This window comes from Haliotis rubra, unplaced genomic scaffold (genome assembly GCF_003918875.1).
Source record: "Haliotis rubra isolate DU_JTF1 unplaced genomic scaffold, ASM391887v1 Scf1530, whole genome shotgun sequence".
Classification (NCBI taxonomy): Eukaryota; Metazoa; Mollusca; class Gastropoda; order Lepetellida; family Haliotidae; genus Haliotis; species Haliotis rubra.
In genome coordinates, this window is record NW_025765482.1 from 60,910 (window position 1) to 77,790 (window position 16,881).

Below are 16,881 nucleotides of genomic sequence, written 5' to 3' on the forward strand. Positions count from 1 at the left end.
GAACTTCGCAGGGGTATATAGAGTAGTAATAGTAATGAAGACTAGATTAGACTACAGTCCGCCTTTAAAGACACATGACTTTTCACGTGTTTAAAAGTACACCTCTACAGGGACGATATACGGATCCACATTTTTCAGTTTCCACGTGTCACGTACACTCCTCCATCACGTGCACGGACTGACGATCAGTATTGTGTGAGCCGACGGTCAACATGGAAGGTAGGTAAACGTTCTACATGTGTCCTTGTAGCCATAATATAACACAGATATAAAGGCAGATACAATGACACTTTGTGACCATTCATGGAGATATTGTCTGTTTATCGTGTATTTTATACAAGAAACAGCGTCCATTTGGGAAACCATGCAGTTATCAGAAGTACAATAAGTCCCAGTGATCCCTCGTGGGGTGGCCTAACCTTGGGGGCTGGAGATCTACAGCGCATCTTTATTATGTACTGTTATAAGTAGTGGTATTTTAAATATAGATACTAGTTTTAACATCATATATCTGTGATGCGCTTGTCATTGCACTGTCCTTATATACTTTGATTTACGTTTTCTTAATGTATACTTTGTTACAGTCGCTTTTAATTAAAGAAGGTAGAAAGCAAAATATACCAGTTTCACAAAGGTTGTGTCTAGTAGGTTTTGTACCAAGACCAGAAATGAATATCATCTTATGTTTGAAATTTATGTATGATAATTGAAGATGTGATATTATCTAAACATTTCTGTGAAAATCATTCATCACGTAAAATGTCAGTGTTAATCATGTCACAAAATCGTGCTGTTGCCTTGCCAAATATATATTTCTTGGTATGAAGAAGCGTGCTAAATTTTTGAAAGTTTAAAATGTGATATTGTAACACTGCCAACATAATTATTGGTGCGCCAATATAATTATACTGGTATTTTGTATTGAGATATGGGCCGGTGGCCTGATTACGGAAATAAAGTGAAGTGAAGTCACAATTAATTGAAATATTGCTGACGTGACATCAAATTATAACTCACTCACAAGAAACGGTGTTGTAACTGTGACAGGTGCCCATTCGCTCAAGGAGGCAGGGTTGCTTTTTCAGAGTTGAGTCCCATGGGCGCGCTACACATCCTGTGCGTTTTCCACCGAAGTGGAAATTGACCCATTTACAGATACGAAAAACATCCTTTGTATAAAATAACTTATGGCATCAAGCCCTATCCCTATCAGAACGTATCTTTCATATGTTTCTTTCGAATCCAGAGGTTTTCGGATTCGGATCCACCTGCGGATGGGTAGCAATTTGATGAGGTCACATTATATTGTAAAATTCTATTCTCATAATTATAAGTCCCAAATTAGCACAATTCCAGCAATAAAGCTGCGGGGGAATACCAGAAATGGCTCCGTGCATTGCACCCATGTGGGGAATGGAACCCGGTTTTCGGCGTGCCGAGCGAACGCTTTAACCACTTTGCTACCCCAGGGCCCACGTATGAGTGAGTGAGTGAGTTTGGTTTTACGCCGCATTTAGCAATATTCCAGCAATATCACGGCGGGGACACCAGAAATGGGCTTAACACATTGTATCCATGTGGGGAATCGAACCCGGTCTTTGGCGTGACGAGCGAACGCCTTAACCACTAGGCTAAACAACACGTACACACGCACGCACGCACGCACGCACGCACGCACGCACGCACGCACGCACGCACGCACGCACGCACGCACGCACGCACGCACACACACACACACACGTATGAAATTAACTACGGACAAGTGTATTCGCTAATACGGATCCGTTTCACGCCTTCGGGGCAAACGTATTTATGGCCAACTGTGGTCCCTGAATCCTTTCAGGCTTTCCTCCTACATTACTTGGTAGAGGGGACGTCTGTAGCAACTACAAACGTCGCTGATGTCTTAAATGTGCCTTGATTCCAATTCCGTTTTTGATTACCCGATTCCTTTTGATTCTTAGCTCTGCGTAGAGTCCTACTTTTTGTGCAAATAAATGACAATTAAAATGGATGATTTCTTTTTGACACCTACCTTTTTCAAGAATCAGATGTTTCTCATATAAAATACGTTGTTCCTTTAGTTTTAATTTTCAAAGAAACTGCGGACACTTTTTCTAAAAGTCAAGTGTTTGTTACAACAGGTAAGCAAGTTCAAGGTCACATGCAACCAAAAATAAAAATAAATAAAACACAATTATCACTTATTCATGACATATAATTTACATTGCTGATTATGAAAAAACATATGAACAAAATTATAAGCGTACGATCGCAAATCAAAAGTGCAATATTTTGTACCTGGGTTTACTTCCCCAGAAACGAAGCAGCCGGGATACCGAACCCAGTCAAAACGGGTGGGTGTGCACTCAAGTGTAACGGCTGGTTGATTTGCAGATTCCCTCACGGCTCATTGTGTGTGTATGCATAGAGATGTTGGGTTTTGTAAATACATGCTCATTTTTGTGCATAACATTTTGCAATCAACAGACATCATAACATGTCATGTGTTCAAGTATCACACCTGCCTGTCTGTGTAATTACATAATGTGACAGAGACCGAACTCGGACCATAAATCAATGCGTTTAGTTCATGGTGTATAGCCTGATAGGCGTTAAGTTCAAATTGCATGTTGTCAGTGATCGAAGTTGTGTATTGAATATTGTCATTAGCAGACAGGCAGGCAAACACACAGGTGTCAATCAAACAGACATTGACTTTTCTCTGTGACAACGACATATCTATATCACAGTTGGAAATTGTGTCAACGCTAAATAATGACATTGCTTTTAAGTATCAAACTGAGAAAGTGACTCGGTAAGAACAACGTGTGGTGAAATAGACAAGTGAAATTCTATAAACAGTTAAATCCGCTAATCTACTGTCATAACATATAAAAGCTCGCGTCTGTGAAATATCAAGAAAACATTAGAAAATAGCTCACACCAAAGCCTTCACAGAGTATTTACGGACAACCCGCTTCCAACCTGCGAGAACCTATTTCACTGCGCATGTGCTATGAGCGTAGCCCAGCGCAGCGCAGCCCAGCTGTTGAAACCACTTTTCCCCCAAGCGCTGGGGGAAAATTAGTGAATCGTTTGAACTCCGATTTCGTGCGTTTTTTTCATCGCATTATTTTTCAACTCTATAAGTTGAATTTGCATTTTGATGATTTGTTTCGGTAAGTCCATACCGAAAGGTATCAGAATCTGCAAAGTTGTCTTTTACGTTGCATGTGACCTTTAAGAAAATACTTTATTTCCTGTGGGATACTAGACATATTCAGTTGACTTGTTTCATAAAATGTGTTTCATATTACACGATTCCGCCAAACGAAGTCGTTCACATGAACGTTGAAATGAATACCCCGCCTTGTCTGACAATTTCGCGTTTGGTTCCATGATTCTGCTTGCTGAAACAATGAACTGAAAGTTTTCATATTGCGCAGATCGATGTTCATAAGTCAATCACTGGATTGTCTGGTTCACGCAGAGGGAATAATGCTGAGTGCGACTTTAAACAACAACAAACAACGCACAATGTCCCCAAAACGTCGTTGGGTATCAAACTTTATATCAGTTTATTAATTACTTTGTGGGTGGTGTGTGACCTTGTGCATAGAACACAGGTCACAGGTCACAGGTCACAAGTGAAGCTAACCCACGTCGGTCATGGAGCGTCCTTGGATTGGTGACCTTGGTTTGCGGCTTGACCCTGAGAGTTTTCAATGACGTCAGCAGGATAAGTCATTTTAAAAATAGATCTTCCTCTGTACGTCAATTTATTTCATGCTTGCAATATTTTATTAAAAGAAAATTGAAGTAAACAGTTCTGTTTGTATGCTTGTATTCAGTATTCTGGGTCTAATATTTTATTCCAAATTATGACTTAGATATTTTCTGTGACCTTTAACAAGTGAGTTAGTATGGTTTTACGCTCAATTTAAAAAATATGCCAGCAAAATCACGCCCTTCACACCAGAAATGGCTTTTACATATTGTGCCCATGTAGGGAATCGAACCTAGGTCTTCAGGGTGAAGCTTTAACCTCTAGGACTACCCTCACAGCTGAGGCCTTTTGCGAAACGCTGTGTATACAATACCCTGATAATCCGAAAATGTGCAAAACGAAACAGCAAGAAGCTCACAGTAAATGATAGTAAAGATTTAGTAACAGACAGTCTTGGAGGCAGTATTGATTTATACCTGATTTAACAATGTATGTCCTGTTTCTATTAAACACACCGTTCGTTATACAGTTATCGCATTTTGAGCTGTAGGGTTTTCAAAGGATTAATCTAGGTTGCGGGAAAATTGTGAATGTTCATATCAAAAGAACAACATCCAGAGTGCATCATTTATTAAGATGATAATAATAGCATCAAACATAGCATTATTTAAAGACACTTTTACCCATCATCTCTACACAAAATAAATGTTTAAGATTGAGCTTGAGGAGGTGGACGATGTCCAGCTCCAGATGTAGTCAGGACTACATCTTTGATATTATTAAAGAGTCTTACATAAGTATCCCGTTGTCTGTTTGTCATGAGGGCAAAGGCAACTGGAAACATAGTATTACCAGACATACAATGGATGGCATCGAGTTGATTCCACGAACTTGGACAGGCGTAGAAAGTACCTTCCATAAATAGAAGCCTCTTGCATCATCTCCTCAGCATGTCTGGCGATGAGAACACCAACAGCTTTTGTCTCCACCATCGTCGATAACAAGGAAAGGCTGACTGTCTTTAGTCTGGGACCAAGGACCACCAATCTTCACTGTCGGCTAATAATGTGGGAAGTTTGGGCAACATCTTTCGTCTGTGTCGGTAAAGGCCTGAACCAACGCTGGCAAAGGATGGAGTACGTGCTGCATCATTGTCGTCAAGGGCGTTCAGCTCCTCATTGTGAATCTGCTGCATGGGGTACCTTCATCTCTGGCATGGTTTCCTGACTAGCTCATGAAGCGGAGACTCTCAAAATCATGGGGTGACTTGCATTTCTCACATAGTCACCTACTGTGTAGACTAACAACTAGTCTCTGAAATGAACATATTTTACTGAAAAAGTTCATAGTAAAAATTTTTTAATAATAATGAAAAGGAGCCCTGAGACTTTCTTCATTTCCTGAAGCTGAGGAAACCTAGCCTTGCCTCATTTTTTCTAGACTTGCGTGGGCTTTCTTGGATACATTTGCTTCAGGGTCTGTAACAGACTAAGGCGACCTTTACAGTTAGAAATTATGCATTTCAAGTGTGTGGCAGTTTGGCGACGGTTATACAGACGATTTGTGAAGTCTCCAGAGAGAACCTGCTGACCTCCGACCTGAGAAGCAACACACTCTACTCTCTGAAGCTCTGCTATTGTACAGTGTATCTGAGAAACAGCATCTAACTCTATACGTAAGTTTTTTTACTTTTGTTTCGACAGTACAGCTTCATAAGCCCAGAAGCCAGTTGTAACTTGATAGATGTGTTTATTTAGTCTATTCTTAATCAACTAAGGAAAATAACATTAGTCTATTCTTAATCAACTAAGTAAAATAGCATTCCTAAACCGACAGTGTATTTAGTCTATTCTTAATCAGCTAAGTAAAATAACATTCTTAAACCGACAGTGTATCTAGTCTATTCTTAATCAACTAAGTAAAATAACATTCTTAAAACGACTGTGTCTATTCTTAATCAACTAAGTAAAATAACATTCTTAAAACGACAGTGTATTTAGTCTATTCTTAATCAACTAAGTAAAATAACATTCTTAAAACGACTGTGTATTTTGTCTATTCTTAATCAACTAAGTAAAATAACATTCTTAAAACGACTGTGTCTATTCTTAATCAACTAAGTAAAATAACATTCTTAAAACGACAGTGTATTTAGTCTATTCTTAATCAACTAAGTAAAATAACATTCTTAAAACGACTGTGTGTCTATTCTTAATCAACTAAGTAAAATAACATTCTTAAAACGACTGTGTATTTTGTCTATTCTTAATCAACTAAGTAAAATAACATTCTTAAAACGACAGTGTATTTAGTCTATTCTTAATCAACTAAGTAAAATAACATTCTTAAAACGACTGTGTCTATTCTTAATCAACTAAGTAAAATAGCATTCTTAAAACGACAGTGTATCTTTGTCTATTCTTAAACAACTAAGTAAAATAGCATTCTTAAAACGACTGTATCTAGTCTATTCTTAATCAACTAAGTAAAATAACATTCTTAAAACGACTGTGTGTCTAGTCTATTCTTAATCAACTAAGTAAAATAACATTCTTAAAACGCCTATGTGTCTATTCTTAATCAACTAAGTAAAATAACATTCTTAAAACGACTGTGTATTTTGTCTATTCTTAATCAACAAAATAAAATAACATTCTTAAAACGACAGTGTATTTAGTCTATTCTTAATCAACTAAGTAAAATAACATTCTTAAAACGACTGTGTATCTAGTCTATTCTTAATCAACTAAGTAAAATAACATTCTTAAAACGACTGTGTATCTAGTCTATTCTTAATCAACTAAGTAAAATAACATTCTTAAAACGACTCTGTATCTAGTCTATTCTTAATGTCGGATTAGACAGTCTAAAGATAGAGTGTACTGTATATGCTTTAGACTGGTTTCTAGGACTGGTCTATTTGTCGTTATTGGGTGAGGAAGGGTATTATTATTTGTCAAAGTGCCTACATTATGCAGTACCTACAGACTGTAATGTGTTGTTTTAAGACTGTAGGCAGAATGGCATGTAGGCAATTGTAGTGACGTGGCAGTTTTAAGGGTGGGCAAATTGAAGGGGCGAGGCAAATGTAGGGACGGGGCTATTTTAATGGTGTGGCAAGTGTAGAGATGCGACAGTTTTAGGGGTGGGCCAATTATAGGGGCGGAGATATCGTAGGGACGTGGTAATCTTGGGGATAGATATGTTGCAGGGGCGTGGCAAATGTGTATACATGTACGTTAAATTTTAGGGGCGGACCAATGGTAGGGGCGGGGATATTGTAGGGGCAGGACTTTTGCCATTCTCTTCCCACAGAGGTTACTTGTCAGTTCTTCCTACGAACCTCTGTTCTAATACAGCCCTTTCATGGTGCGAGTGTTCAGGATTTGTGATTGGTTGCAATCAGATTTAGTTGTGCAATCAGCGACGTTGTTTCAAAAGTGATCAGTCGCAAGGCCTCGGTTATTTCCGTATGCTTCGGGAAAACTAGAACCCCTTTCCCTGCGCGATGCGCAAACGTTTCTTATAAACAAAACTCAGTCATGTAAATGGCAATGGCGTCTCCATCGCCCTCGTTGACAACGGACAAGCTAGCCATTAAATGTCTTGTGTGTCACATCGACACACGTTCCTGGCAGAGGAGGGATATGTGTGACCCAACATTTGCTTGTATTAGTCAAGTTGATGTAACACGTGTTCTGATTGGACAGAAAGAAGGGAGATAATTCGTGTTGCGATTTTATGCCGCTAGGGGTTTTAAGAGAACCGGGAAATATGACCGTATAAGAGCAGAGGTTCAGGAGGAAGATATGACAAGTAACCTCTGTGGGAAGAGAATGGACTTTGCAGGGTGGGCCAAATGTAGAGGCGGGAAGGACATGATAATATTTTATATATTGATATACAAACTGAACCAAAGTAATCGTCACTCCGGAATGCAATACATGGCAGCATCACTGGAATACACAGGCATATGTACCGAGAATAGCTAGATGAACTACGACTCGGATCCCTGTCCTCCTGACAAGGCGTTGGTCAATACATTGACCAGGTCAAATACCATCGTCGCCGACCCACGAATACAGAGGCATCTATAAATCACAAGATGGGTAGGTTCCGAGGATAAAGTCAACTGATAATACGGTATCCGTTTGGGTCAGATGCGGATTGATATGCAAATATGAAAGGTCAGGCAGGTATTATTTTCAGTGTTTACAAACATGGCGGCTCTCCTGTCAATCGGCGATCGACTTTGGAGTAACTGACGGGAATATGAAGAAACTACTAAATTGTTATTTTCGAAACTATAGTCTAACATACTGTAAGTATTACTAACCGTTGCGTTGCTATGAAAATTATGTTGCCAAAATTTAGAAGTTCGAGAAAATTTTCAGATACGAATTGCGGAGGCAATTAGTGAGGAAAACGTTCAATATCAATGTACATGTATATCAGATCAATATCTACTCTTGCCGACGGATTGAATCATTTTGCCTAATTTATAAAAGATGGATTTGTCCGAAATATACTGACGTAGAATAGAACCTATCCACCTGATGCCTTGAGATTATTTCCCAACAAAACAACGTAAATATCTTGAAAAGTCCTTGTGACATTGTACCTGTTCATATCATACGTGATCGCGGCGTTACAAGCGTTCCTTGCCCAACGCAGACTATTTAGTCGGATGGGTTAATGCCAGGCCCCAAAATGGTCGATTGGCCGTGCCGACAGCACGCAGTCGTCTCATCACACTATTCCTGAAAAATGCTGTCGATGTTGGTGACATCCTGGGACTGTCGTATGTCTGGCTAATGTTGTTAACACGTGTCGTTAGATCACATAAAATATCTGAAGGCAAAGTGCCTGAAAGCTGTTGACACTTGTACAGATCATTAATTCGCTCTAAACTAGATTGTGACTCCATTGTCTATGGTATAGCTTGCAAAACAATTTAGGAATAATAACGATTATTCACCACCATGACTCAAGGCTCTGTCTTGTTTTAGGACCTTTCTTCGCGAGACCTTAGTACTTCCGGTGACAAACAACGTTTCACACCTTTTCGAATGGCCTCATGGTCGTCAGTTGACAGTAAGGAACCGATAATCCTTGGAGGAATAACAAATGTCCTATCTAAATATCCCAAATTCACTAATGCGACTGTCAACAGCTGTGACAGCCAAGCATGGTTGTACACTTGGCCCGGTCTAGTAAAGTTACATTTGGCGGTCGCGCATTTTGGAACAAGAACTGGTTCTTTAATATACGCTTGTCACCGGAAATCTGGTACCGGAAGTAAGCATATTGAGCCGGAAACCAGCTTGGTACCGAAAGCAGCGCTTCACGAGACATATACAGGCCCTATATGCGGGGGCTGATGACCCTCATTGAACAACGCCGCATTAAACTTTCACTGCAGTATGTCTCTAAATCACGTTCAAATCAATCAAACCCTGCATACAACTGCAGACCTTACCCTCACCAGACTTAACAAAATCGAAATCAATTATTTGGTATTCCGACAGGAATGTAACCAGTTACGTTCCAAGTATAACACCCATAGATCCATTTTACAGACGAATCCAAGGATGATGGCCAAATTGCCAGTGCTACAGTCATTGATCCAAGACTGTCTCCTTCAGAATCCCGACTAATATTTCAATCTTCACAGCTGGGGCAAAGCTGTCTTCACGGCTTTGACCAATATCAAACAACAAAACCATTATAATAATAACATATTTTTCAGATTGATTGTCTGGCCTTCAGGCACTTCATAATGCCACGGTCTATCCATCTTATCATTCTCGACATTTTGGAACTTTTACTCATACTTCTACTGGACAAGGGACAGTGGGGTAGCCTAGTGGTTAAAGCGTTTGATTGTCACGCCGAAGAACCGGGTTCGATTCCCCACATGGGTACAATGCGTGAAGCCCATTGCTGGAATATTGCTAAAAGAGGCGTAAAACCAATCTCACTCACTCTACTGACCAATGTGACATTGTCTCCTTTTGGTTACCGGGTCACGTCGGCAAAGCAGGTAACACAAAGCCGATGCTGCAGATAATCGGCTCTTGACAAATCAATATCGCTTATCCCGTATTGTGACTGAGACCAACAATCTATTATACCTACCTGGGTTGTCAGTCAAGACATGATAAGGTCATTATGCGACGATGTCGTATTGGCCTCTTAATACTTGCTTAAAACAGATGAGGGCAATCCTCCAGTTTGTACTCCTTGTTGTGAAAGACTCCTCTCAAGCATATTTTGCTTGACTGTGTGGGCTTACAAGGGATTCACATTATCCCGCAGTTAATCTGAAGGATCTGTTTACCCATGATCGATGTTATCTGATAATTAGGTACTTGAAGGAGACCGATCTCTGCCATGACATATCAACAAGAGATTTCTGCAGGTGTATAAACAGAGACCATCTATTATATAGTCTCTGGTATAAGCAATACATATATACTGTAAGCCATTAAAAACGCAATTTGACATTCATACTTTCTTTACTCACACTAATTTCAACATATATAAACCTAACTGGCAGATATGTTTTAAGTGAACATCTGTGAATAATTTCATCTGAAAATGTCCAGTCAACAACAACATCAGTGACGCAACAACGACATCAAACAAAGGAGGGGTCACTTGCAGTCAATATCGTGTGTGTCCACCGTGCGCTGCAAGGCATGCTCGCAGTCTTTGGGGCATTGAAAGACACACATTTCTCAGGAACAGCTGTTGGATGGTCTGCAGCCTCTGGTGGTCTGTGGTCTGATCATGACACCACCCCCTCCAAAACGATCATGTTCAAGGACACAGTTTGGCGCAAGTATTTCTCCTTTACGTCGATAAATCTGTTGACGTCCATCTGCAAAGGATAAGTTAAACCTGGATTCATCTGAAAAAATGACATCTGGCCATGTCCTGTTGCCAAGATTGGCCCCATTTGCTGCCCATCGCTGTCTGGCAAGTCTGTGGCGATGCTATAAGGTTGGACCACGGTACGGGTGACGACACCGGATGTTGAAGGCAGCAAGGCGTCCATGCACCTTTGGCGCTGAAATGACGTTGACTTGTCCCAATTGTCCTCCATGCCTAATCATCAACTGTTTGGAACCGATTTCGCAAGTGTGAAACTCGGATATTGCGGTTTTGTCGAGCTGTTATCACAGGTGGTGCACCAGGTCGCGGACGATCAGCAACACTTCCGGTAGCCCGAAAACATTGTCTGAGTCGACTTACAGTGGATGGATGCACATTAAAGTGCCTGGCAATCATCACATCTGAAGCACCTTGGCTGACCATACCGATAACCTGATTCCTTTCGTCTTGTGTCAAGTGTGGCATTTTCTCAAAGTGATTGAGTTCCACAATTCCTTGTGCTTTTACAGGGCCTGGGTGCAGGTAATGCATGTGCACGTGTTTCATGAATGTGGTTGTGTTTACGAGAAATGTCAAAGGTTCAGTTTTAAGTATCAAAGTTCATGTGAGAGGAATGCTCCGGGACTCGAACTCGAAATGGGCCAGAATAACAGCCTTTTATCCCTACATCCTCTGTATCGCAGGAAAAAAATCTTCAATAGAACTTTTGTAAGTTTCAGGACAACAAATACCAATTGCGTTTTTAATGGCTTACAGTATATTAAAAATGAGTCCAGATATTTCTTCTTGCCAAAACTCCCGCACAAGATAAATTGCACAACCCATTCTTTCCAATTGTAAATAGTATGGATGCTGAAGTGTGTACATGGAAACTTGTTTGGGCGAGTGAGTTCACTCAGTCACTCACTCACTCGCCTGAAAGTTCTGGCAATATGTCTGCGACATTCCAATGGCTCGTTCCCCTTCGACTGAGGATAATAAAGAGAATATTTATAATGAGAATATTTGTAATAACAATATTTATAATGAGAATATTTATAATGAGAATATTTATAATAACAATATTTATAATGATAATATTTATAACGCGCCTTTTCCAGGCTAGACATCCTGCGCAAAGCGCTAAAATCTGATCATTATTTCCCCGGATGACCCAAGCTGCCTGTTAGGCTCTAGAAAGTTGATAGTCTCACGACTTTTTTCACCGGGTACCCATTTTCTGCTGGGTGAACATTTTGACATTTTGACATTTGTTTGTGTCTTAAACACGTGCAGCACTAACAATTTCTCCATCGAATGTTGTTTGTTTGTCGTCGGATATCATACGCGTGCGCATGCACAAAATCGTGATTTTCATGATATCCCAACACAACACTGTAAAGGAAATCTGTGTTGCCTTGGCAACATGCACACACTGACTTGTAAGTCAGTCATAGAATGGTGACCTTGGTTCATCTTGTGGATGTGACTAGTGAGTGAGTGAGTTTAGTTTTACGCCGCTTTTAGCAATAATCCAGCAATATCACGGCGACGGACACCAGAAATGGGCTTCACACATTGTGTCCATGTGGGGAATCGAACCCGGGTCTTCGGCGTGACTAGCGAACGCTTTACCCACTTGGCTACCCCACCGCCCCGGATGTGACCGGTACACGTGACTGCGCATAATAACATCATGACCAGCTGTTGATATTCCACGCAGATTCCGAACAAATATGACTTCTCATCGATTGTGTTAGAGTAGTTTCCCTTGGATGAAGGACGGTTACTTAGTTACTAAAGCAGGCGGAAAAATGGACTGACACAAACGGAAAATAAAAATCAAGGCCATATTACGTTTGAGGGTCAGGATATGTACCTTGGGCAGTGTCAACAGTATAGGTGAGGTGAGGTGAGGTGAAATTGGGTTTAACGTCGTGCTTGAGAATATTTCGCTCATATGACGACGTGCATGCGTGTGTATGTGTATGTGCGGCTGCTTGTACTAGCCCAGACTGAAGCTGGTTTTATAGTGCTAGCCCACTAAGATACCATGCCGCAGTGAAGCATGAATACCCCACTCAGACACATTATACTGACTCCGAGCCGACCAGTCCTTGTTGTACCCATTAATGCCGAGCAGCAGGCAGGGACCAACAAGTACCATATTTTAACGTCTTTTGGTATGACGCGGTCGGGGATCGAACCCGCGACCTTACGCTCTCCGGGCGGACGCTCTAACCACTACACCACGGAGGCGGTCGTCAACAGTATACATCCAACAGACAAGAATAAGGGAAAAAAGTCAAACCAATATTATCAGTTATGGTACTTTTAGTTTCCTTAATTTCCCGTGAGGATCCGGGTTAGAATCGATCATCAGCAAGAGGCGACTAACGGGATCGGGTGGTCAGTCTCGCAGGCGTGGCTGATGCATGTCATCGTTTCCCAATTGCGTACATCGATGCTCATGCTGTCAATCACGGATTGTTCTCGACTTTCACAGACTGTCGTCATACAGCTGCTATTGTGCTGAGAGCAGCGTTATCCCTCAAACAATCACACTCGCTTGATAACTTATCACCTGGGGAGGTGGGGCAGCCTTGTCGTTCGCTCAGCGCGCCGAAGACCCGGGTTCGATTCCCCACGTGGGTACAGTGCGTGAAGCATTTCTGGTATTCCCCGCCATGACATTGCTGGAATATTTCTAAAAGCGGGGTAAAAACTAAACTGACTCACTCACTAGAAAGAAAATGAGGAACACCTGCGCCGAGCTTTAGGGTGACTTATATATTTTATGTACGCTTCAAATACATGTGTCACCGTTGGTCAAAATGAATGTGGCAAAACCCTTTCCACGTCCAGAGTAAACCGCTACTAAAAGCAGAGTCGATTGTACAATTCTGAATTTATCACTCAAAACTGTTACACTGGAGATATTGCTTGTGTGAGATCAAACGATATCTCCTGTGAGATCCAATTACATGACTCACAATGATATGACGTCATAAACTTGATGACGTCATAATGCCATGACATCGCTGCATTGCCAGCAGTACCGTGTTCAGAGATGTACATTTTTCATTGAAAACTATTGAAGAGTCACTTTTGGTGATAAATAGAATCTCACCCTCGTGTCTTCTGATATCAATATATCAACACTCGTTGATAAAGTAAAAATATCCTCGGCAAGCATCGGATATTTGTAACTTTATCAACTCGTGTTGACATAATTGATATCTCGTGTACACAAAATACAAATTGATTGTGTGATATAAACTGAGGGGCAAAAGAAACGTCCCCGATCATTTTGTATCATAAAATGATACAAACACGTGCAATTCAATGTTGAAATGTTTGATATAATTTTTGAACATATTATGCAGACTGTCATTACAGAACAATTGAAACAATTTGCTGTAAGTAGAGTTTTGTGACGTTTTTCACAGGAGGTTCAAATGTCCGGTTGTCGATCATGACAACACATGCACATCAGTACTGACAGAGTGTCTTTGAGTGTCCAACTCCTCAGTAGCGAGTGTGTCCACCTCTTGCAGAGATACATGCTGCCACACGACGTCGTGCAGAGTGCACAAGACGTCTGATCACGTGATGTGGGATGCGACGCCATTCTTCCTGTAGAGCTTGAGCCAAAGCGTTTCTTGTCTGTGGGGATGTTGACGTTGCTTAACCTGACGGCCGAGATGATCCCATAGGTGCTCAATAGGTGATAAATCGGGGATCTTGCTGGCCAAGGAATGACGTTTACGTTGTTGTTGTTCAGGAAGTTCCGGGTAACAACAGCAGTGTGGGGAGTAGCGTTATCCTGCTGAAACAACACGCCTCGATTCTGCTGGAGGAAGGGTAACACGACAGGTCGTAAAACAACATCAATGTATCGACGGGCATTTAGGTTTCCCTCTATCACCAACAAGTCAGTCTTCCTCTCGCCACAAATTCCCCCACACCATCACACTACCGCCGCCAAACGTCTCAACTTCCTGAACGCAACAACGTGCTGTGCGTTCGTTCCGACGTCTGTAGACTCGTACCCGACCATCAGCTTTGTTCAACTGGAAGCGGCTCTCGTCACTGAAGAGTACCCGGCGCCAGTTCCGCGGCTGCCACTGCCGAACTCTACGTGCCCAAGCCAATCGACGACGTCGATGTTCACGCGTTAACGTCACGCCCCGGAATGGTCTGTAGGCTCTGATACCGAATCGGCGGAGTCGTCTGGATATGGTCCTTCTACTGACTGGATGGGTAAGGCTGGTTGTTGCTGATGACGTCACAGTCAGGAATCTGTTGCGCAAGTGAAGCACCCGTAAATGGCGGTCTTCCTGAGGGGTGGTTACGGTTGGTCTCCCCTGTCCTAGGCCTGTCTGCAGTCCGACCTGTTGTTCTGAAGCGTGTCATCAGTCTGGTGATGGTTTTCTTGCTGCAACCCATGATTCTTGCAACGTGACTGTGAGAAGCACCCAGCTGCAACATCCCAATAGCTCGTTCTCTCTGTTCTGCCGTGAGTCGAGGCATGTTCTTTGTGTCCAACGTATTGAAGTGATGAATTCGAACAGTCGAGCATAATTTTATACTGTACTTTCATACGGGTATGTTTCCACAGAAGCATGCAAAAACGTGAATAAAAGCAATTTTCATGCTTACAAAAACTCCACGTGGATTTCCTTTCTGTGAGACGTGGGGGATGCGTTCGGGAGATGTGTTCCTAAATAAATTTCCGTCATAACGAAAACAGAAGAAATGTTTTTACAATTTTACTTTGGGGACGTTTCTTTTGCCCCTCAGTTTATATAGACAATATGGACAATTAAAATCTGGGAGCTATTTGCTTTTCAAATTTGCATATGTATCACAAACAAGTAAAAAATATAATTCATTTTTAAATTATTACTGTTACAAATTTGACATATTTTGCTTATCACACTGTCATCTTTACAGGTTGTAAGCTTTGTCTGGGCAAGAGTCATTTGACGTTTTTAACATCCTGATGATAAAACACATGCTCGTTTGTAAGAGACCCGTGAAGATGCGTGTTGGAATTGGTCTTCGGAAAGAAGAAACTAAGGAATTCAGGTGGTCAGACTTGCTGACTTGGTGGTGGTGCATCCATGTTTCGTGTCCAGAATGAGCTAATCCATGCTCATAATGTCAATCATCGGATTGCCCTGTGGAATCGTGACTTTTGCACATCATCGTCTTATGGTTGGACGAGTGTGGCGTTAAACAACAAATAAAGGATGTTAAAGAATTTCTCCCCAAGACGATGGCACCCTCATGTTACTGGAATGCTGTTCATAGCGGCGTTTCTGGACATGTAAGACAATTAGCTGTGCAGAGTTGCGTCCCTTGGACACGCCAGGAACTTCGTTCGCTCTAATCACCCGTGGTTTTCACCGAGAATGATAAACATCTGAGACTTGCACCATTCCTGCTTTCCTCCACATCGCATGATAATATAACTTGAACACAGGTCAAAGCGGCGTCAGGGCGCAGCCACCATTATTTAAAAATCCCGGGCTTACATGTTTTTGCTAAAGATCACTATGAAAGTTGGGCAGTCCGGCAATGCTATCTAAATATAAAGCTTTGCAACCCATCGGACTTACACGAATAAAAATGGTTTGCTACGCGTCTGGGCCCTGTTTCACAAAGCTGTCGTATCGTTACGAATGTCGTAAGTCTATATGCTTCAGTAAGCTAATGTTAATGTATGACACTTACGACTATCTTAGCGCTAAGAGAGCTTCGAAAATCTAGGCCCAGGAGGTACGATTCCTACGAGAAATGTTACGACATCTTAGGCATACGAGAGCTTTGTGAAACGGGGCCCTGGGAGTTAAACGATTACACGTACTTGGGTTGTCAGTCAAGACGTGATGAGGTAATTCTATGTCGTATTGGCCACAGATTTACTCATAACCATCTGCTCAAAACGGATGGAGATGGACCTCCTATATGTCTCTTGCGACGAAGTGTTCACCATCAAACATATATACTGCTTGATTGCGTGGACTTTTCGACTGCAAGCGATTCGCATTATGAAGCTACAAGTCTGAAAGACCTGTTTTCCGCGTGTCAGCGGACATCTCATTGTTAGCTTTGTGAGGGAAGTTGACATGTACCATAAATTGTAACTATGTACTGTGAATGACGGGTCGCTTATCTTCAAATTTGGTGCCGTGACCTTTTCTGTTTGTAAAAATAATTAAATAAATAAACATGTATTTAAAGAGGCTTTGTCCTGAACATGTCCATGT